General features: G+C 43.0%; 1 protein-coding gene across 2 annotated transcripts in view; it reads right to left on the bottom strand.

Moving 5' to 3' along the window:
• Positions 1-12,590, bottom strand: part of ADNP (activity dependent neuroprotector homeobox) — a 43,451-nt gene extending 30,861 nt beyond the window's left edge. The window contains exon 1 of one of the 2 annotated variants that reach the window (XM_074969992.1): positions 12,462-12,590. The gene's annotated coding sequence lies outside the window, so the exon portion shown is untranslated. The remainder of the gene's footprint in view (positions 1-12,461) is intronic. The other variant, XM_074969993.1, reaches the window with a different exon arrangement.
• Positions 12,591-23,570: the final 10,980 nt, after the last annotated feature.

The raw sequence follows: 23,570 nt of genomic DNA, 5'->3' as shown, positions 1-23,570 counted from the left end.
CTGTTTGGAGCACATCAGTTACAATTACTACATCAACCTGAAGATGTGATCACTGAGCAAAGCAAGGCACTTCATTCTGTACCAGGGTCAAACAAGTCAACCCCCAAAGACTGAAACTAGTTACTCTACATGGTACAAATCATGATCATCAAGCCTTTGGCATTTTTCTGAATTTTAAAAATCGTGAAAAGTTTTCTCCAATAGCAGAGTCTCATTTTACTGACACTTTATTACGAGTTAAAGGGAATTATTGGTTGAGATATAAAAAGTACAACACAACAGCATGTATCAGAACTGGCTGCAGTTGTATGCTTCTTAGTTCAAAGAAGTAAAACATGTTAGTTTCCTATGAGACTCCACTTTTTTCCTCTGGCTTCACTAGTCAATGTACATTTTAAATAAGGTCTATTTCCAAAGACCCCCTAAGTTAATTATGTGCAGTAGCATGCTCTGAGAAGCCAGCCATGAAAGTAGAATGAATAAAAGACTGTTAATACAACATTATAGTTGAGATTTTTGAACATACTATTCTGAAAATATTAAATTATGGCTCCCCCAGTAAGAGAAATGCAACCTCCTTGTGCCTATGAACTATTCAGCCATGTATCCTATTGTGCTCTGCACACCACAAGGTGAATGATGGGAGATGCCTGTTTACCAGGAGGGGGCTGGAACACTGGCACCTGAACATTCCATAGCAGTTGAGCCAAGCGGATTTGACCAGCAGGCAGAAACAGCACCAAGAGCCTGGGAGACAGAATAGAGAGAGATGGGAGAGAAAGCCAAGATAAAATAAGGAAAAAACACAGCAGGGTCAGGGACATCACAGAGGAAAAAAAAAAACAGTGACAAAAGCCAGAGAGAGAAGTGGCAGAGAAAGAAAAGCTGACATAGAAACCTCCCTGAAAAGGTAAGTGTGGCTTCTGGATAGCTTTGTTCCTGCACTGAGAGGAATAAATGGTTTGAATCCTGACACAGCCACCATTTGTTTACATTAAATACTTCATTTTCCCTCTGTCAGACTACTCCTCACATGGTAGTAAAACAGCTCCAGCCGACTTTCAGAGGTGCTGAGCACCCACAGCTCCCTGTGAAACCAATGGGATTTACTGGTGCACACCACTTCTAGAGAATCACCACTGATGTTTCACTTTTCCAGTAACAGCTATAAACCTATGAAGGAGATTGGTTTTCAATATAAAACACACTACACTCGTGGTAATTTCTTTATGGACAACAAAAGCACCTATTTCACCCCCACTCTGTCACAAACAACAGATACTGTACTCAGCTTGTCAGCTGGTAGGAGTTCACTCATGGTAGATCGATCCTTAAACAAGGGCTTGCTTTCACTGCTACAGTTAACGAGTTACTCTACTCAAGCTAACCTAGCTCAAGAGTGGACACACTATGAACCACACTGCACTCAAACTACACAGAGCAAACAGATTTGCAGAATGAGGGGATTAGCAGATAATGAATTATACTAACTCCAGCTGTAGCCTATAGCTGCATCCTCACTGCATTACTAGCTCAAACAGCAGCAGCACTTGAGTATCAACCCTGATGAGCCAGCAAGCTCAAGTAAAGCACAACTTAACTCAAACTAAAGATCTGTGCGTGTGGAGGGGAGTCAGGTTAAGGGTGACTGGAGTTATACCTCGAGTTAACACCATAGTGAAGCCCTGAGATTAGTCTGATGGTCCTAACTACATGTATATCTATGTTGCAATCAAAGTTGTAATTGCAGCACATTCAGACATACCTGACCTACCTTTAATCTAGCTAGCCCTAACACCAATAGCAGTGAATAGGCAGCACAGACTTCAGTGTGGGCTAGACACCCAAGTGCATACCCAGACTTGTACTTGGGCAGGTAGGCCTCACTGAATCCCATGCTGCCACTGCTTCACTGCTATTGGCACCTGTGCAAACTAGAAAAAGCTAGCATGGTATGTCTAACCACACAATCCAAATGCAGTGTAGACATATATGTGCTCATAGGCTGTGTCCACAGTTGGACTGAGACTATGCTAGCTGCTTTTATAGAATGAAAACTTGAAAAAGACATCACATACCTTCTGAAAATTTTATATGTGCTAGTTTCAATACCAAATATCACTATAACTTAAAGTAAGAAACAATTATTTCTTTATTTGTTCAGTTTGTTTACTTTGTACAGTTTACTTCATTATGTACAGTCAAATCCCACCTCCTCCCACCCAACTAAATCAGTTTCTCCACTACTGGAAAGTCCAACTCCTAAAAAAAAATTTTTTTTTAAATATTCAGAATATACTATTTAAGAAATGCTGTATCAGAAACTGGATATTTTAAATTAGCTAATCACAAAAATTCAGGTTGTCTGGCTCTCTAAACAAAATGACTGTTAGCACTGCTTCCCTGACCAATGTGAAGTTGTTCAGTTTCCCATTTTAACTGTTTATATAACCAAGTATATATTCCCCGGGGGGCTGGGGGGCAGGAGAAGTGATGGAGAGTTCATCTACAGCATGGTTTTACAGCACACCTATAAAAATCCCTGTGCAGGAAATTCTTATGCATACTACATTTCCCTGCCTAAGACCACAGGAACAGCAATAATGAGCCAATGCTCGAGAAGTTCACTGTCTCTTATCTCTTTGGGCTTACAGTCCAGCTTCATGTTGGCTGCTCTTGCATAAGGGTCTCCAGCTTCCCATCATACATAAAGAACTCTAATGAAAGGCAGCCAAGGTTCTAATGACAGAAGTATCAACCGTACAGCTGAGATTTCTTCCTCTTCATTCCCCTTTTTAGGTTAAAAATCTCTCTCTCATCCCCTGCCCATCAGACAGGGATATTCTAACTCAGTGGTTCTCGATCAGGGGTCCAGGGCCCACTGGGGGGCCACGTGCTCGTTTCAGGGGGTCCACCAAGCAGGGCTGGCATTAGACTTGCTAGGACCCAGGGCAGAAAGCCGAAGCCCCACTGCCTGGGGCTGAAGCCAAAGCCTGAGCAACTTAGCCTCACAGGGCCCCGGGCAATTGCCCTGCCCGCTACCCCCTAATGCTGGCCCTGGCTTTTATATGCAGAAAAACAGCTGTTGTGGCACAGATGGGCCATGGAATTTTTACAGCATGTTGGGGGGGCCTCAGAAAGAAATAGGTTGAGAACCCCTGTTCTAACTCACACTTTTCATTCTTTCTTGATTTCTGGAATTTTCCACTGGTACCAGAAGCTCCACCTAGTGGATGTGTATACTAACTGCACAGTTTGAACAGGAATTATCTATTTCCTTACCAACTTCTAGTAAGCATATGTAATGTTAATAATGTTCTTGTTTTAATTTACTGTGCAACATGGCCAAATTTTCATTTATTTGGGAACTGTAACTTTGCATTTCCTGACTTGCGTTTAGAACAGAGGTGGGCAAACTACGGCCCGCAGGCCACATCCGGCCAGTGGGACCGGCCTGCCCGGCCCGAGCCCCTGGCCCGGGAGGCTAGCCCCACGCCCCTCCCCCGCAGCCACACAGGCAGTGCTCTGGGCGGTGGGGCTGTGCGCTCATGCAGGGCAGCGCATCTAGCTCCAGCCAGGCAGCGTGACTGCCAGACATGCTGCTCTGAGCTGCATGGTAAGGGGGCTGGGGCGGGGCCAGGGGGTTGGATAAGGGACAGGGAGCGGTTGGATGGGGCGGAGGTTCGGGGGGGGGGGGGTTTTCAGAGGACGGGGAACAAGGGGGGTTGGATAAGCATGGTCCCAGGGGGCCTGTCAGGGGGCAGGGGTGTGGATAAGGGTCGGGGCAGTCAGGGGACAGGGAGCAAGGGGGTTTGGATAGGAGGTGGGGTCCCGGGGGGGGGGGGCAGTTAGGGGACAAGGAGCAGGGGGGGTTGGATGGGTTGGGGGTTCTGAGGGGGGCAGTCAGGGGGCGGAAAGTGGGAGGGGGCGGGGCCCAGGCTGTTTGGGAAGGCACAGCCTTCCCTACCCGGTCCCCCATACAGTTTTGGAACCCCAATGTGGCCCTCGGGCCAAAAAATTTGCGCACCCCTAGTTTAGAACCTGAACTAAAATGTCACAATAATTTAGGTTTGTGATTTTAAAAAAGGTTGCTCATTTATTTGACCACGCAAACATGTAAATACACAAAGCAGGAATCGACCTTTCTGATGTGCCCTAGAAACTAATATCAAAAGTTGTCCAGTCTGTATGGCACAATATAATTAAGTGTACAGGAAGTCTAAAACTGGAGGCACCAATGGCCGAGAAGGCAGGTCATCATACACAGTAGCCCCTTTAATACCTCCTTTAAATGAGCATTTGAAATAGCCAAGGATATGTTTTTTTATATATATATATATATACACACACACACACACACACACCAATAGCTGCAGTGAAATCAATATGTACTGCACATGCTCAGTACGCCATTCTCACTTGTCCATAGCTATTTCTTAAAGACTTTTGTGTTAAATGTAATAAAGCCTCAAAAGAGGTCATGATTTTCTTATACCATGATATACAGTTCAATGAGTGGAAACAAAGGCTAAATGAATATTCCTCAAATTTCAAAAATAATTCTCCTCTGGGATGAAACTAAATATGAAAAATTCCAAAGCAAAATTTTTTGCTGGAAGCTTAATCATGTGTAGGGCTCTACCAAATTCATGGTCTATTTTGGTCAATTTCATGGTCATAGGATTTTTTTTAAAAACCATAAATTTCATTATTTCAGATATCTAAATCTGAAATTTCACAGTTTTGTAATTGTAGGGATCCTGACCCAAAGAGGATTTTTGGGGGGTTGCAAGGTTATTGTAGGGGGAGTTGCAGTACCATTACTTCTGTGCTGCTGCTCGTGGTGGCGCTGCCTTCGAAGCGGGGCAGCTGGAGAGCAGCAGCTGCTGGACAGAAGCCCAGCTCTGAAGACAGAGCAGCGCAGAGAAGTAAGGATGGCATAGTATGGTATTGCCACCCTTACTTCTGTGCTGCTGCCTGCAGAGCTGGGCCCTCAGTCAGCAATCACCACTGTCCAGCTTCCCAGCTCTGAAGGCAGCAGCACAGAAGTAAGAGTGGTATGGTATGGTATTGCCGCGCTTACTTCTGCGCTGCTGCTGGAGGGGCATTACCTTCAGAGCTGGGCGCCTGGCCAACAGCCGCTGCACTCATAGAATATCAAGGTTGGAAGGGACCTCAGGAGGTCATCTAGTCCAATCCCCTGCTCAAAGCAGGATCAATCCCCAATCAATCAATGCCCAGCTCTGAAGTCAGGGCAGAAGTAAGGGTGGCAATACCATGATCCTCCTAAAATAACTCTGTCACCCCCCTGCAACTCCCTTTTGGGTCAGAACCCTGAATTTGAGAAACGTTGGTCTCCCCCATGAAATCTGTATAGTATAGGGTAAAAGCACACAGAAGACCAGATTTCATGGTCCGTGACGCATTTTTCATAGCTGTGAATTTGGTAGGGCCCCAATCATGTGGAATCCTGAAGTGCTCGCACTTGCTGTTTGGAGCATTCCAAGAAGCATTCTGACACTTTGTAAGCTCTTTAGATTCTTACCAAGAGACATTTATTAAGTCTTTCTAAATTTAAAACACAGAAACAAAACATGTAAACTGCATACAGGTGATTTGATGTGCCAAAACCAGTAATACACATTGCTGGGGTGTGCTGGTGAATGATGAGTAGCAAAGCACTGCAAAAGTGTGCATATACTGACATGCACTCCGGAACATGTTACAATCTACTCCAGCAGTTCTCAAACTGGACGTGACTCCATTTTAATGGGGTCACAAGAGCTGGCATTAGATTTGCTGAGGCTCAGGCCCAAAGTCAAAGCTCCACCGCCTGGGGCCAAAGCCAGAGCGCTTCAGCCCTGCGTGGCGGGGCTCAGGTTACAGGCCCCGGGCCTGAGGCTGAAGACCTTGGATTTTGACTTTGGCCCCTCCGCCCGGGGCAGGTTTTGGTTTTGCTCCGGCCGACTCAAGCTTCAGTCCTCCCATCCTGGGGTCATGTAGTAATTTTTGTTGTCAGAAGAGGGTCACAATGCAATGAAGTTTGAGAATCCCTGATCTAGTCAATTCCCCAGCCAATGTGTGATGTACTCCTCAGATAGTGGATGTATTATATATTAAATTGATAAAACACTAGCCAATTGGCTAGATCTTAACTAACAGACTATTTTTACATTTTAACTAGTTAAATAAGTAACAACCAATTCAGCTTTTTCTCCCTCCACAATCCCCATATGTATCCCAAACAAAAATGTAACTAGTCTGTGGGGTTGGACAAGACCTTATATACAGACTTCTCTCTCCACATATTCCTACCTTCTTTCCCTTTTTTGCCTACACAATTCCCAAGCACTCCAACTCCCTTACTAGATTCCAGCACTAATCCACCTCAGCTGCTGTCTTTGGGCTGGCTCATGGGCCTTTGATATTCAAAAGACTTCATAGTTGGAGCAGTGGGAATCAAAAACCATACAACACAGTTTTTAGAAATTTAGAGAAAAGTATTTTAAACTCTTTTCTAAGTAACCAAGAGACTTGTTTTAAGGAACTTTTTGTCTCTCACTGCCACTGATCCACATCAATACCAAAAAATGTTATTTGGCTCCACTGCATCAGCAAAGAACTGCTAGTTCTGGAATCATGTCAGGAATCAGGCAGCTTAAACAGAACAGGTAAAATTGGGTAAAGGCAAGAGAACAGCTGAAAGTCAGGGGACTGAAGGACAGGAGAACAGCTGAGAGAACTGAAAGGCCCTGGCTAAAAGCATGCCCCCCATATGTTAAAACGACTGGCTGAATGAGGCAAAACCATCCACCCAGAGTACTTGTGGCACCTTAGAGACTAACAAATTTATTTGAGCATAAGCTTTCGTGAGCTACAGCTTATGCTCAAATAAATTTGTTAGTCTCCAAGGCGCCACAAGTACTCCTTTTCTTTTTGCGAATACAGACTAACACGGCTGCTACTCTGAAACCACCCAGAGTGTTAACTTTCAATGGCTGAGCAGGTTGGGGTTTTTTAGATTTTTTTTTAAATTACTGAAGTTTTAAACATTACCTTAGTAGTATTTTACTTAAAAATACATATTTTGCCAGCTGACCTGTTCAATCAAGAACGTGTAAGTCTGTTGTGCGCACTGGGACACAATTACACAAGTTTAGAACCCAACAGCCAAAATCAGTTTTCTTCCAAACCATTTTTAAATGCCAAGTTTTTTAAAACTAAGGATATAAATGGTTTAACTGACAGTGACTCACTGCAGACGAATATGGCATTTGTTCCACTCTTATTTAAAACCAAAAAATGTCACACACATTCAAAAAATACCAATGTACGTGAGATTAAAGTGATGCCCTCCAAATGTGGGCCTCACATTTGGGCTTCCAATCTCAACTGCAATGAAGGTGTCAAAAGCATACATTTTTTTCTTAAAACATATGGCCTTTGGGCAGGTAAATAAAACAAACTAGTTTCCTTAATCTGATCTCAAGTACATCTTTAGATATTTTATGTCAAGCTAAAGATTCTCTTGAAAGTCCGAGTGAACAATTCCATTTCCCCCAAAAGGGTGTGTTTTTTATATCGTGTTAGTCCAGTCAAGTTAGACTTTGTCTAAACACAAAAATTGTACTACTTTACCTTTACTGGTATAGTTAAAGTGGTACAACCCTCCATGCTAGTGTGCACAGTTAGGTTATGTCTACGCTGCAGAGCCTGTGTTGGTATAGTCCCCTAGTGCAGACACAGTATACACTGACAGGAGTTTTTCTGTTAGTGTAGGAACACCATCTCCCCAGACAACATCAGGTATATCAACAGAAGCACTCTTCCACTGACACACCTGTGTCCATGCTGGGGATTTTGTAAGCATAACTATGTTGATCGAGGTCATGGTTCTCTCACACCCCTGACCAATATAGCTGTGCTGATATAATGTAAGTGTGGACCATGCCTTAGGCCTTGTCCACTCATAAAACTTAGGTCAACACAGCTATGGCCATCCACTCCCCTGACAGACATAGTTATGCCAGTCTGACACACACAGGTCAGCAGAAGAATGCTTCTGTCAACCTAGCTACCGTCACTCAGGAAGGTGGAGTTCCTAAAGGAGCAGAAAAATCCCTTCTGTTACTGTAGCCTACATCCGCTGGGTCACAGCAGTATACCTATGGCACTGTGGCTACGCCACTGTAGTACAGACATGGCTATATACCTGTATAAAACATGCTTATATTCATATAGCTTATAACCTTTCCTGAACAGGAAAAAGTTATACCAACATAAATACACATACCAGTATAACTGTGTCCACGCTAGGGGTTGTACCGTACCAGTCCTTAGTTTAATATGATTGAAAAGCCCTAATGCTTGTTAAGATGTAGGCTAATATGTTTGAAAGCTGAAAGGCCAACTAACATGCCTTCAAACATATCAGCCTCCATCTTAACGAGCATTAAGAGGGCTCAACACAACTGAAACGCCAACTGGACTGAGCTAAAAAACAGGGTACAAGTATCCTAAGGGGCCAGTGACTACCAAAGGACATATCTGGGTAGAGCACATAATAGGTGAACAATTTAAATCAAATAGCTATTCACTACATTTCTCTTTTGGGGATTTGCTTTAAAATATACGTCCTAAAGACTTCAGATCCTGATGAGGATGATCGTAGTCTAATCTTGATTTTTTTTTCTCTCTCTCAACCTTTGTGCACAAATATTAAAGTGAAGATAATTTTCTATTTTATAAATTGCTAATCTGACTGCTACAGCTTGTTCATTTAGAGCTTCTCCAAAATAAGTAAATTAGAGTCTTTAGTTCTCGTGTCTTTTCTCCTACCCAAATATTTATTCCAGTTTTTTTCCTTTACACTAAAAGCTAGATGTCACCTTCCCCATTAAAAAAAAGTCATAAAATTTACGGTTTAGACTGTGTAGACGTTGTCTTAATTCTGCCAATGCACATGTCACTGAGATACAGCCATGCATGTCAGAAGTGCTGCTTTATAACATTTTTAATAGTCATTTTCAAAGGTTGCAGTTATTCTCATATACCAAAGCTGGGGAAATAGCCATCCCTTATTCATGCTGGTGTATGTTGGAAGCACAACTTACCTTGCACAGAGAGGGCTTGTATATGCACTTATTTAGAAATCTAGTTGGCATTCCCCTTCTAATTTAGGAGTCAGTTAATGAAGTGGAGAGTCTAGTACAGTATAATATCACTGAATTACTTCTACACTCAATTAAAATGCTCTTTTAAGGCACCATTGTAAGTTAATGCAAAATAATATATGAGAGTTGGCATCTTCTGACAATTGGTACCTTCAATCCTGCATACAATGAAAAGCTTCTCAGTTTAATGCTGCAGAGCATGCGTTTCAAAAGCAATCTAGAAGTTCTTCTAAAATAGGGCTCTCAGCCCCAAACATATTGAATACACCACATTCTGTTCTTAACCTACATGCCCTTTTTCTTAGAGCAAATACAAGCCACCTTTCATATTTTCTCACACACATTCAAAAACACTATTTACCTCCCAACATTTAAAACTAATGCTCTTACATTAATGTTTTTTTAAACTCTAGTAGCTTTACCCAATACACATTTAGGCGTTAAAGGCAAATTTAAGCATTATGGGGGGAAAAAATGAAGTTGTTTTCTATAGTTCATTCTCATGTCACCAGGACTTGGAGTTATAAATATAAGCCAGTATTTGAAACACTGGGTACTAAACAGTTAACTGTTTCAGACATAAAAGCAAGATTGCATTAGCTTCTTAAAGCTGACTGCAAACTTTGAACAGGTTAAATATGCCAATCACTGTTAAGTGCTGAAAAGCCAAATATAAAATAAATAAAAACTACCGTGGACAGGTCAAAATCACTTTTAGCAAAGAGAAGTTAAAACCTCTATAAAGCGTAATAAATTCACAAGTATAAACAAGCTTAATATTCTGCTTAAATATTTCTATGTTGGGACATGTTATCAACTGTATGTCAAAAAGACATCTCCATTCTAAGGCTTATCTTTGTGTAAACTGGAAGCATCTTCAGCAAAGATTTAACAACCATGTTACAATGAATCAGCCTCAAGTGGCAATTTTTAGTAGCAACAGAATATGTTTCTTTTCATTTCTGTATAATACTCCAACTTCACTACATATTGTAAGGAAGATATTGGTTGGATTTGGTTGATACTAAATCGCTACCCAACATCTGTAAATATATATTACAAACAGTACAAGGCATTAATTGATTAATTTGTTTTGTTTTAAAAGCAACTGGTTTTAAGGGGATGGTTCATTTTCCACATCCAGAGGGATGGTAACTGTGATATGAAGCGTTTGTAAATCTTTATAGCTGCTACAGTTACCATTCTCCCCAAGTGAAAGTTCAGTTTTTCCAGATGGTCCAGCTGAAACCCAGGTTACTTGAATGGCACTGCTGCTACCAGGGAGCCAGGCAATTCAATCTGAATGTATTTAAGTAGGCCATATTGTGCTGCACAAGTAGTGACAATACTTCTTCATCTAAACACGTCCTCCCGCCTCATCAATGTTCAAATATGAACAAAGTTAGTGGAAACATCATGGCATAAACTAAGGAAAGTTCTGTCCTATTTTTCTAAAAGATACCAAAGCTCTTAAGCCTGTCAAATATTTTCATTAAAACCAAAATCATGAGTCAAAATTATGGAGGAATCCCAGTTGTCCAAGCAAAGCACAGCTTAACTCAGTCTACAGATAAAGCACTCAATGCTTTAGTAATGCACCATAACATTGAAGTTTCTACATCACTACTGCCATGCATTCAGAATGTGTGAAAAAGCCATGCAAGTTTATAAAGCAGATGGCACCACAAGCCACAATCAAGTTTTCATACAATTACTACATTCTCCATGGAGGTCCATGTACAGCCGTGCAAAAGAGACAGAAGTCATCCAAGTGCTCTAGTTCTCTCATTTTTCCATTTAATCAGTGTGATCTCTGAATACAAGTATTCTGTCAACTTCAAAAGTGATCTCAGATGATTATAGTGGCACAGAGTTGATCAACCCCTACGAACTGAATGAAAGTACATAGGAGTAGTATCGGGAATGGCACTGAGAATTTGATGCCAAGAACACAGTTTGGTCACTGTAGTTCCAAAAAACATATTGAAGTGATCAGATTCTTCTCTAAATCACTGCTCTATTCACTAAATCCTTTACTATGCTGCTGTCAGCTCATAAGAGCAAGTGAGCACTTAGTGATAGACCCATTTTCCCATGTCTGTAGAAGGCGCTGTGTGGCAGCTCCTCTCTATGCATCTGGGGCCCTTCCCCCTCTCTGCAGCAACCTTACCCAGTGCAGAGAATGCGCCCCCTACTGACTTGAACACTCATCTCTCCTTTCCACCGAATTGGCTGCGGTGCATTTTGGGTGGGAGCTGGTATTTTTCTTCCATGGCCATAAACCAGATGCAACAATATAGCTTTAATCCAGCCCCAACGCATACAAAAAAAGGAGTCACATTTACGTTGGTGCTTTTAAAAAAATCCACTTAGACTGCAAACAAGAACGAAAAGCAACATGATGGAGTGGGTGAGGAGGGTGCAACCTTCAAACGGCAGAGGCAGAATGCAACATTTTAGGGCTTAATTTCTCCTGCCTTTGTCTGAGAAATGGGTTACAGTAGCTATGACCCGGGATGGAGAGACCAAGGGGAGGATGAGTGGCTGGGTGAATGTTACTCCAGCCTGCAGCCACTGTTCTGCTCAGGGAACCAGTCATGAATCGCGCCTTTTCCAGCAGACAGACACCCCGGCTAGTGGGGGGAGACTGCTCTGGTCTCCATTCATTGCACCGCAGCCAGCACTGCTTTCCGGCCACTCTCCAGCGCCAACTCTGCCATTAGGGACCTTCACCGGGCAGGCGGCATGTTAAAGACAGCTCTGAGATGCTAGAGGTGATGGATCCATACATTCACTGATCCATCTCAGCCGCTTCACCTCCCATCCACCGCCGCCAGCGCAGACCATGCAATGAAAGCCACCCTCGAGGCACATCCATGTGCAGCCTCCGCCGCCGGGGGTGAGGAGGGACTGAGGGAGGAGGCTGGGGCTGCATCTGCCTGCCGTACGGGCCCCGGGAAGGGAGAGGGGAAGCCGGTAGCGGTCCTTGCAGGCGGGAGAGCGGGCCAGAGCACCGAGGAAGAACTGGCCTCTTCAGTGCACGCAAGTCTTTTCCACATGTGTGCAGCTGCGGAGAGGAGTGGGAGCTGCCCGCAAACTCCGCAGCCCCCCCTGCAGCGGGCATCGCGGTGGACACTGCACTGTGCGGAGCCGGCATGGGGCTCCTGCCCAGCGGCTGAAAAGAGGGCTGCACGGGGCTCTGCCCCGATGCTTACGGGTGGAAGGCAGCTGCACAAATCGGGGGGTGGGGGCTGCCCGCTCCCAGCTCGGACCCGCGGACTCACCTACCTGCCTGGGCTCTCCTCAGCGGAGGAGGGCGGGCGCTCCCCCGGCACCTCTGGCTGGGGGTGGGGGTGCGCGGAGCTGCCTCCCTGGCGCCGCCCGGGTCCCTGGGCGGGCGGGCGGAGCGGAGCCGGCGGCGGCGCGGGGGAGACAAAGGGGGCTGGATGGCGGGGGGGTGAGTGTGTGTGGGGGTGCCCTATGGTGAGCAGGTCCCGGGGGGAGGGGGCGGTGGCGGCTCCACTGCGCTCGGTCCCCGGAGGGGGGGGTGTCAGGCTCCGGGCCGGGGGGGGGCTCCCTGGGCGCCCTGCAGACAATACAGCCGGGTCCCTCCTGCCCAGAACCTGCCCTGGCCAAGATGGCGGCCGAGAAAGAGCGGAAGTGACGCGAGACTCTCATTAGCATACGGGACTCATTGTCCAGCGGGAGGGGAGGGGGCCGCGCCCCGGGGGGGAGGGGGCCTGAGCCCCGATGGGGTCCTGTTCGCCTAGACCCCATCCCACTTCGGGGTGCGGGTCCTTTAAGGGAAGGGGGAGGGGAAGCAGGTTACATAACCCTGCCGATGGGGGGGGCTCTCGCGAGAGGGGGAGCCGGCGGCGGGATCTACCCCGGGCCCGCTAGGAGGCGCCGCGCCCTGCGGCTGGGGCCTCAGCGGGGTTTGGCGCCGCCTGCTTATCCTTCCGCCACCCCCCAGCCGGAACTACATCCTGCCCGGAGGGGAGGAGAGGGGCCTAGGCGCTGTGTCTGGAGCGGGGGTACAAGCATAGTGAGCATACGCCCACGTGACACAGAAGTGACAACATCACGTGACCTCATAATAGTGAGCACACCACCTCGTGCCCTAGTGATGATGTGCACACCTTGCACCAGGGACACTCCAGGAGTGGGAGCATCAGGCACAGGGGTTGGCCCCACAAAGACAGAAGCAGGGGAGGCCAGAGATGGCTGTTGGGTATAGGGAGATGGGCCTCCTGTTTGCGTCTCTGGCAGATCATAGTGTTCTGAAGCAAGCATTGCACTGAGCAGCAGCAATAGAGACCAGGTTGTACAGCATGCATAGGACAATAACGTACAGCATACACCGAGCAATAGTTATCACAAGTGAGCTGTGGTGACCACGTACAGAAGTAGCAATCACACCATGGACAGTGCAAGAGTGACCATACACATCCATAGCATTCACACCTCACACCATGGACAGCGCAATAGTGATCACACTGTGCACAGAGCAGTAGTGACCACACCCTTTGGCTTTAAACGGTACAGAATAGAGAAAGATGAGTAGCTAAAATCTTTTGAGAGAGTTGGGTGGTTTTGATGTTTCTTTTATTGCACTGCAGCAGTTACCCATATTTTATCTGGCTTTCGAAAATAGCAACAACACCTTCTTGTATACTATTCATTTGCCTTGACAGAACTTCCTTTTACACAGTTTGGACTTCTCGGAGTAGGTCATACTTTATATTTGGATATAAACCTCCCTACTTAAAATTGTCCCTCATGGAAAAAGCTCAGGGTTGACTCATCCTAAGACTTAAGGGTAAATCATAAGACTGGTTCAAACTGGGACAACTGGAATTAGGAAGATTTAAAATTAAATTAAGGAAATTGTAAATGTCTTATTACCTACGTATATTGCAATATCTTTCATTCTAAAAGAGAGAGACACTTTAAATATTACTCTCTTTTTTTGCCACCACTTTCCAGAACTAATTGAGGTTTGGCAGGTTTTGATCTAACATACAGAAAAGAAAGGGTTCTCTGAAACTAGAGTAATATTATATATCATTTATTACTTAGCAGCTTTTACACACACAAAAGTAAATAAATTTTGTCTTAACAATTTTTAGGTTATATTTCAAAACCATAGTTTCTGAATTAAAACAAGTGTAATCTCACAAACTAAGGCCCCAGTTGGGCTACTCATGGTGCATAAACTTAAAGTAAACTAAGGATATGCAAGGTCCCTTTGCAGGATCGAGGTCTAATTCAATAACAGTGCACAAAGTATCTTTAAATGAGATGGGCTGGGAACTTTTATTACACCAAAATACTGGGATATTTTATGGATACAATGTAGCTCAATTCATTCAGTTCTCAGTGTTTCAAAACTTGTTGATTAAGGATGAGGTGTATAACAGTTAGGTTACTAGTACTGAACAAACAAAAGTCTAACAAGTTTTTCAAACCATGGCTTGCAGTTTAAGAGCAAGGAAAACTTGTAATAAATTACTTAAACTTCACAAAAGTTAAATCCCATATTTTCAAATGTCTCTAATCTGAAACACACCCACCCTTTTTTTGGTAGAATTTTGTGATATTTTGTAGAATTTTCAATTTTTTTCTCGCTTAAGACTTTTACTTGTTCCTCAGATTTTAGAATTTATTCTTTGATTCCAAATTACTATATGCATTTTCACAGTAAATTCACTTTAGTGGCATAAGAAACAGTAAGCTATGAAAACAATCCTTTATTTACAGTGTCACTGAAATACACAAAACTTATTGAACCCTACAAACAAAAAACAAATTAGCCAGTGCTATTTACTGTAAGAGGAACTTCTAGAAAGGCGATATCTAATTGTTCTTTATGTGCCTTCTAGAAAACCTGACAATAATAGTGCATCTTTAAGCAAAGCAAAAAACTATTTTAAGTTCTTATATAACTTTCATTTGCTTTATGAGGGTAGATATTTTCATTGTATAGTGCAATATAGGAAAAAAATGCTGGAAAGCATTTGCGAAGCATAGATAAATAGGTACCATATTCTTAAGCTAACCAGTTAAAAGAAACATTCTACAACGTTTGCATCCCTACAGAGCCCATGGAGAAAGACACCCTTTCCTGAGATACTGCTAAATTGACTGTACCACAGAGTGAAATATAGTAATATGTACCCCACATTCAATTAAATCAATTTGATGGCTCTATGTGAAAACAAAAACACCCCCAAACAAGCCTTATGACCTTTAAATTTGCTAGATTTGATTTTTTCCCACTCTATCTCTTTTTAGCTATTGCTTATTAATATTGCAGTATAACAGATGCTATTATTTCCTAAACTTGGCTCTATCTGGTCAGAATTTTGGTTTTTCTTTTTACAGTCAATTATGATCTGAGTAGTGGCTTGCCATTTGCAACACATTTAATAGAGTATTGCTAGTCACAACCTTTTTGCTGAAATTAAAAACAGGACAAACTAAGATGATCCAGAGAGGAAAGAACACTGACAGGTTAGTGTCAAGGAGGGAAGCACACCGATGGAAGAAAAAAGTACCCTCCGCACTATTGCAGCTAATTGTTTTGAGCTGAAACTCATAAATAACTGAGATGCTTTACATTGTGCAGACTTAACTGAGGAAAATGAATAGTAGTTACAGATAAGTAAAATAGAAGTCACCAAGAATTAATTTAGATTTGTGGTGGCAAGATAGTCCTAAAGTGTATTTGTAAGTACTTAGAAGCTGTGGAAGGCAAGGAGGAGTATATCAGTAAAGTGATTGCTTAACTATTTACCACTATACTGAGGAGCTATGGAATGAGTTTATGATGTGTAGCATAGAAATTTCTGTTTTTATATTTGTCAGTTTAAGTCAGTGGTCAAGTCCAAATACTAAAATTTATTTTTCCAGGAATTTTGAGTAGTATTCCTACCACTTGAAAAAACAGACTGTAAAAATATTGACACTGTGACTGCACAAAAGGAGGATAGTACTGTAAATTCTAATACTCAGAAAGTCTCTTAGAAATCAGTATTATTATTTATGTAGCACTGTCAATGGACACAGCTTTTACAGCAAATAAAATATATAATAAAAAAGAAAAAGAAATTCCTTGGTCAGTTTACAGTCTGAAGGCATTAATATTTGTTGTAGAAAAGCACACAGGGAGAGAGATGCAATCCTTAGAGAAGCCAGGCATTATAGAACAAGAGGTGAGCAGTTTGAAGAAGAGGTAAGATTTGACAAACCTGCACATAGAAGGTGACATGAAAATGTGGGCGTGTGAAGGAAGCAGGTGTCTCAGTTCTGAGCTGTTCACTTAGGAGAGGGAGTGATGGGGGATTCAAGCCACTTTTGCGTCACCGGGGTTCTGTGCTCAGCTAGCAGCATCAGAGCAGCCTCTGAGCCTGCTCTAAGTTTTGGTGGCTTCCCACAGGCATCTAGAGGCCTCTCTGCCAGCCCCGAATAGCTGGAGTGCAGAGTGCTCTGAGCACATCCTTCCTGCCCACAACACCTGTGCTATGGAATTCCTGGTTGGAGACTGCTTTCCAGTCCCTTTGTGCGGCTGGCTCATAAACCAGAACTGGGGCCAAAGGGATCAGTGTAGAGAAAAACTTGGGAAGAGTTTAGGAAAGGGGATTAGGTATGAGAGGAAACTTAGTTAGATATGGGCAGAACAGAGCAGCAAAGCAAGAGGAAGCTCACAGTCCATGCACCAGATGGGAAACCCATGCAGAGATTTGTGAAGGCAGGGAACACAGAATCTAAACAACAGGAGAAGAATATAAATTTAGCAGCTGCATTTTGCATAGAATAATGCAGGCATGAATGGGAGAGATGACCAGTTCTTGGGCTAAAGTTTTGGCAGTAGGAATATAGACAAATGATGGATTTTAGCAATGCTGTCTAGGAAGCAACAGCAATATCCAGGGCCTGCTCTTGCTCCTATTTAATTCAGTGAGAGTTTTGACTATAGGCTTCAATAGTATAACACTGGGTCAAACAGTTGCAAGACATAAGAGCACAAGGAAAGAGGAGTCAATGAGGACACTAAGGTTGCACGCCTTGGTGTCAGGGTGTATACTGGTGTTAAAAGTGACCTGCAAAGTGGGGGGGAATGTTGTGCCTATATTTTGCTTCTTTGTGATGTGTATAAAACTGCAGGAAAATTTATTAAAAAAAAAAATCCTGTCTGCTCTTTACATCCGAAATACAGATTTTTTTCTACTATGAAAGTCTGTGGCACATGGAGAATTAGTGAAATTATGGCATCACAAGAAATAAGAGACTTAAAGTTGAGCAACTGAGAGGGAACGGGATATTTAGTCATGGCTTGCCTAAACACAAAAGATACATAGGTGTAACTGAAGGTATGTTGTTGTACTGATTTAGTCAAACGTTGGTCTGGGGCAAGTTAAACCAGTATAAGTGTCCTTATACAAAGTTGCACCACTTTAACAACATCGGTGCCATATATTTATGTTTATTTATTTAGATTTAAAATAATAAGGTTGCATATCTAAAGGTCTAGGCACCCCAAAATAATTAATTACACAATACATACAATTACATTAAATCTTTGCAGCATTAATCATCAGTTCCACAGGAACTCAGCCAGCCAGCCACCGACCCTCCTTCATCATCTAGGAAGCATATTCAGACATCTCCAAAAACCTAAACAAGTAGTTGGCTTTCCAGTGTGCCCAGCAAGTCATCAAACTTGGGCTATTTTAGACCAAGGGAAGCAAATTCCAGAGTCTCAGCACCCACAAAGAGAATGCCCTGCCAACAGCCCCCTCTCTTTTATAACGAGGTGGATCCAGCTCAAGTGCCTCTGCTGACCACAATTGTGGCAGTATGGCCTAGGAAGAAAGGTAATTCCTTAGGTGGGTTGGTCCCAGCCCATTTAGGGCTTTTACAGGTCATAATCAACACCTTAAACTCCACCCACAGACCAAGGAGCATTCAGTGCAGACCAGTGACCACAAATGTCATATACTTCCAATATGTTGCTCCACTCAGTAAGTGAGCTGCTGCATTCTGCACCAGTTTTCATCTCTCAGTGGTTTTTAGGTGTAGCCTCATGTAGACTGACAAAAAGAGAGGTCAGGTCTCAGCCCTCATAAAAGATATACCTGAAAGTCCAAAACGGCAAACTTCAGTACTTTTATGGCCTTTAAACCAATGGAAAATAATTATTCCTAGATGAGGAACTAATATGTCATGTGCCAGGTCAAACAAGCTTGACACTATAGAACTTGAGGTAAAATTCAGGAAGACTTGGGCTCCTACATGCCTATATCACTTTTGAAAATGGGACATAAATCACTTAGGTGCTTTTGCAAAAAGAACAAGGAGTACTTATGGCACCTTAGAGACTAACAAATTTATCTGACCATAAGCTTTCGTGGGCTAAAGCCAACTTCATCAGATGCATGCAGTGGAAAATACTATAGGAAGATATATATATAAAGAGAACATGAAAAAATGGGGGTTGCCATACCAACTCTAACTAGCCTATCGATTGAGGTGGGCTATTATCAGCAGGAGAAAAAAAACTTTTGTAGTGACAATCAGGCTGGCCCATTCCAAACAGTTGACAAGAAGGTGTGAGTAACAGTAGGGGGAAAATTAGCATGGGGAAATAGTTTTTCGTTTGTGTAATGACTCATCCACTCCCAGTCTTTATTCAAGCCTAATTTAATGGTGTCCAGTTTGCAAATTAATTCCAGTTCTGCAGTTTCTCGTTGGAGTCTGTTTTTGAAGTTTTGTTGTTGAATAATTGCAACTTTTAGGTCTGTAATTGAGTGTCCAGGGAGGTTGAAGTGTTCTCCGACTGGTTTTTGAATGTTATAATTCTTGACTTCTGATTTGTGTCCATTTATTCTTTTGAGTACAAACTGTCTGGTTTGGCCAATGTACATGGCAGAGGGGCATTGCTGGCACATGATGGCATATATCACATTAGTAGATGTGCAGGTGAATGAGCCTCTGATTAGGTGCTTTTGATAATTTTACCTTTTGTCATTGGGAGATTGGATGAATAATGGGACTGGTAATGGAATAATGAGTCATTTCTAGATCACTTCATCTTAAGATGGTAGTAAAATCCCCTAATGGCTGTTTGGTGGCCTCAGTATTCATCCATTTCCTTGTGGACATCACAACTCATAGTCTCAAAACAGGGACCATGGATTAAATGGGCATAGAAATCTAAGTGTCCTCCTAGAGATAGGTATCTCTGACCTGGAGATAAGGCGTTCCAGTAGGGAAGCTTGTACAGCCATTAACTGAGATAAATCACTTCTGTGTATGCTGCTGAAGTTTCCCCTGTTGTCAATCCAGCACCTTTCATAAACACCACATTTACTTAGTGAGAAACTTGAATTTAAAAAGTATAATTTAAATCCTAACTTCAGTGATTTCATAATTTATCATTTTTTTCATAAATGGATTTTCTCTTTCACCTATCATCTGGATCCTTTCTTGCAAATTGCTTTGATCAGGAAAAAAAAAAGCACAAAAGATTTTTGGAAACATTGAAATTAACCAAAACAACATGCTTCAATTTTTCAACCTGGAGTCACAAGGGGAACTAGGTGCTATTCACAAAATGGAGGTGGAGTTTTGCCATTGAGTTCAATCAGACCAGTATTTCACTCTATTATTGACCAGGCATGACTAATTTTGTATTGTTATTTAAAAATTTGTACAATCTTGCATTGAATTTTCTAGGTACTTCATTGGACGAGCCAATGTCTGTATGTTGGCAACTAGATATGGTCTGAAGTTTGTGTGTTTTAGACACAGATTAAAGCTATTCTGAAACACCTATTTTTACTAATATGTGGTTATATTGTAGGTGCAAGAGTATAATGCACAAAGGTCAACATTTGGCATTTGAGACTTATGCAAAGGAAACCAAAATAGAAAGGAAATTAATCACAGCTGTGTACACTGTCCACTAAAAGGGAAGCTCCCATGGAATCTTTTTGCTGCAGTAAGGCATTAAATAATTCTAATTTTCATAAGAATTTGAAGAATTGAAATAAGAAATTTTATTTTTTGTTAAACAGATTGTTACCTTTTGTGTTTTGAATTGGAGTAAAGTTAACAAGACTTTAAAAAAAAACCTTTACCGTTAAAATGGCATCAGCAATGTCAGCATAGCTTAAGGACTTGGAGGGACAGCAGAGGGAGCAAAGACCATTTTATTTTTGCAGAGCCTAGAAGTAGTAAGATTTGTATAGTACTTTCTTAAAAATAATTTAGATTTAGGGTCTGATTTTAAGACATAATTGTATGTCTAATTTCCCATGCAGTCAGGCATGCAAATCAGGTAGCTGTATGTGCAAATGACCTTAGCCAATTTGTGTGTGTAATTATGTGCCCAACCTATTAAAAAAAAAACCAGGGCCTTGTAATCCACAGGATTTTCCACATCTGCAAAATGAATACAACTAATGTTTTTAGGTCCAAACTTTCACCTGCTTCTATGTTCCTTTCAAATGCTATTCCAAGAAAATATTCCAATAAATATTCCAAGAAAAAAATTGTTCTGGATAGTTATTCCATAATTTTGGTACTGTGATTTTATATAATTCAATAAGCTTTATTTATATATGTAACCATAATTGGTAAGCTATTATTTTTTGGAATCATGTACAAACAACTTTCCAGTACATAAAGAATTAGAAATTTGAGGAAGCATCAGCTTAGTTACATTGATTAAAAAACAAATCATGGAGTTGTGTAATGGAGTGAAGTGATTTGTTTTAGGACAGCGGAAGAGGCATGAGGCCTAGTGGAAGAACTGCTCAAAGAACAGATCTAATTTTCATACCAAAATTTAGGGAATTTGAATTTCAGGAAGTGGACAGCCCCCAAGCCGCTAAATATTCTACCACAAATATGTAACTTTGCTTATTTGAGCTAAATACCCCAGTGCTAGGGTCGTACTGGGCTCAATGTAGCAAGGTGCTGAGCACCCAGCCCCAATCCAGCAACATACTTAAGCATGTGGGTTAACTTCAGGCACAAGTATTTCTGTAATTTCATTAGAACTACTCACATGCTTGAAGTTAAGCACATGCTTAAGTGGTTCAGTGGATTTGCAGGACAGCCTTCTGTGAAAGCCCTAAGGAGAATCCATTTATTTCCCCTACCCACAGTCAACACGTCTCCATTCTGCAGTTGCACAGATCTAGAGGCCCTGCATTATATCTATCAGCTCCCAGTCCACAAGGACTGACTGCCTCCTGCCTCCTACTGGAGCTAGCCAATCAGCTGTTTGGGGGAGGGGAGCGTCACTGATACAAAGTACAAGGCACTTCCTTTCCTTCTTACCATTAAGCATGCTGAGCCAAATTCATTCCTACTGTAACATCCCTGACTTCAATGAATTTACACCAGGACTTAACATGGCCTGCTATCCTCACAGGGCACATGGATTCCTGAGAGCAGCGCAGTGCGTCTACTCTAACATAATGTTCATGACTTTGTTGTATATAAATATAGGCAATGTAATAACCCTCCCCAGAAAAGCTAAAATGTATGAAATTATGATAAAACAGGCATTGATATCAACACTTCCAGTAGGTTTTAGTAAATTTTACCCATCTTCCCTCTCAGGATTTTCAACATAAACCCCGCTGAAAATCATAGCCTTTGCAGGAGTCAATGCATGACTGTAAAGCAGTTCACATTATAAGCCCTATATATGTATGCAGTTTTTAAAAAAAAAATCTCCTTTTTGTCTGAAATTTTCAATGACTGGTTTCTACCCAAAAGAGAATTATTTATTTTTAAAAAGTTAAAAGACAAACCATTCAAGTGTATGACTTATGTAAAGTTTGGGAGGGGTGGGGGGAGCATTTTCCCCATTATAGAAGAAATTACATCTTTATCATTTTGGTCCGTCTACCTCAAAAACAGAATAAATTTGTAACATTGTTAGTGGCCCTTAATGAAGACTATTAATGGCACTAAAGTTGAAAAATATTAGCTTTTTTTTAAAAAGCATGTCTATTAAAGTTCTGATCAGCTGATGACAACACTGCACTATTTATTATTGACGTATTGGCTTTAGCATGCACATCAGTGGCACTTCTATTCCTATCCCCCAGCAGTGCAACCGGTATCATTTCACTGCACAAAATGGTGAATTTGGGGTTGGTTGCAGATCTTGCATTCATGGGGGCTTTCTATGCTGCACAATACAGTGTTTGGGAACTAAGGAGGGTCAGGAGCAGAGGATCCATTGTTGTACAAGTCTCTCAGTCCCATGAACAGGGGGTATACTAAAATTGTGGAGGCTACTCTAGTTCCTAAGCTGGAGAAGCCTGATTGGAGAAAAAATGCTCCACAGTCCAAGAGGAAGAGAGAAGGTGAGCAGCTGTTCTCCCAAAGACTCTCTTAGGCCAGTTCTAGGACGTGGATTTGGGCATACATTCACAGTAGACAGTTCTGTTGAGCCCATGTATTAGGGTCAAACACCCTTGCCCCACCCCTTCTCTGAGGCTCCGCCCGTTCTGAGGCCTGCCCTCACTCACTCCATCCCCTCTTCCTCCGTCACTCGCTCTCCCGCACCCTCACTTACTTTCACCAGGCTGGGGCAGCGGGTTGAGGTGTGGGAGGGGGATGAGGGCTCTGGCTGGGGGTGCAGGCTCTGGGGCGGGGCTAGGGATGAGATGTCTGGGGTGCGGGAGAGGGCTCCAGGCTGGGGCAGGAAGTTGGGATGTGGGGAGAGTATGGGCTCCGGGCTGGGGGTGTAGGCTCTGGGTGGGACCAGAAATGAGGGGTTCAGGGTGCAGGAGAGGGCTCTGGGCTGGGGCGTGGAGGGGTGAGGACTCCAACTGGGGGTACAGGCTCTGGGGTGTGGCCAAGGATTTTGGGTGCAGGGGAGGCTTTGTGCTGGGGCCAAGGGGTTTGGAGTGTGGTCTCCACCTGGGGGTGTGGACTCTGGGGTGGGGCTGGGGATGAGGGGTTTGGAGTGCAGGAGGGGGCTCCAGGCCTTGGCAGGGGGTTGGGGTCATGTGGGCTCCGTGAGGGAGTTTGGGTGCCGGAGGGGACTCCGGGCTGGGGCAGGAGGTTGGGGTGCAGAAAAGGGTTCAGGGTCCTGGCGGTGCTTACCGCGGCTCCTGGGAAGTGGCCACCAGGTCCCTGCAGCCCCTAGATCAGGGGTTCTCAAACTGGGGATCATGACCCCTCAGAGGGTCACAAGGTTATTACGTGTGGGGGGGGGGTCCACAGCCTGTCAGCCTCCACCCCCAAACGCTACTTTACCTCTAGCATTTATAATAGCGTTAAATATTTTTAAATGTGTTTTTAATTTATGGGGGTGGAGTCGCAGTCAGAGGCTTGCTGTGTGAAAGGGGTCATCAGTACAAAAGTTTG

Source organism: Natator depressus, chromosome 13, assembly GCF_965152275.1.
Source record: "Natator depressus isolate rNatDep1 chromosome 13, rNatDep2.hap1, whole genome shotgun sequence".
Taxonomy (NCBI): Eukaryota; Metazoa; Chordata; order Testudines; family Cheloniidae; genus Natator; species Natator depressus.
This window is presented reverse-complemented; position numbering and strand designations above follow the sequence as displayed.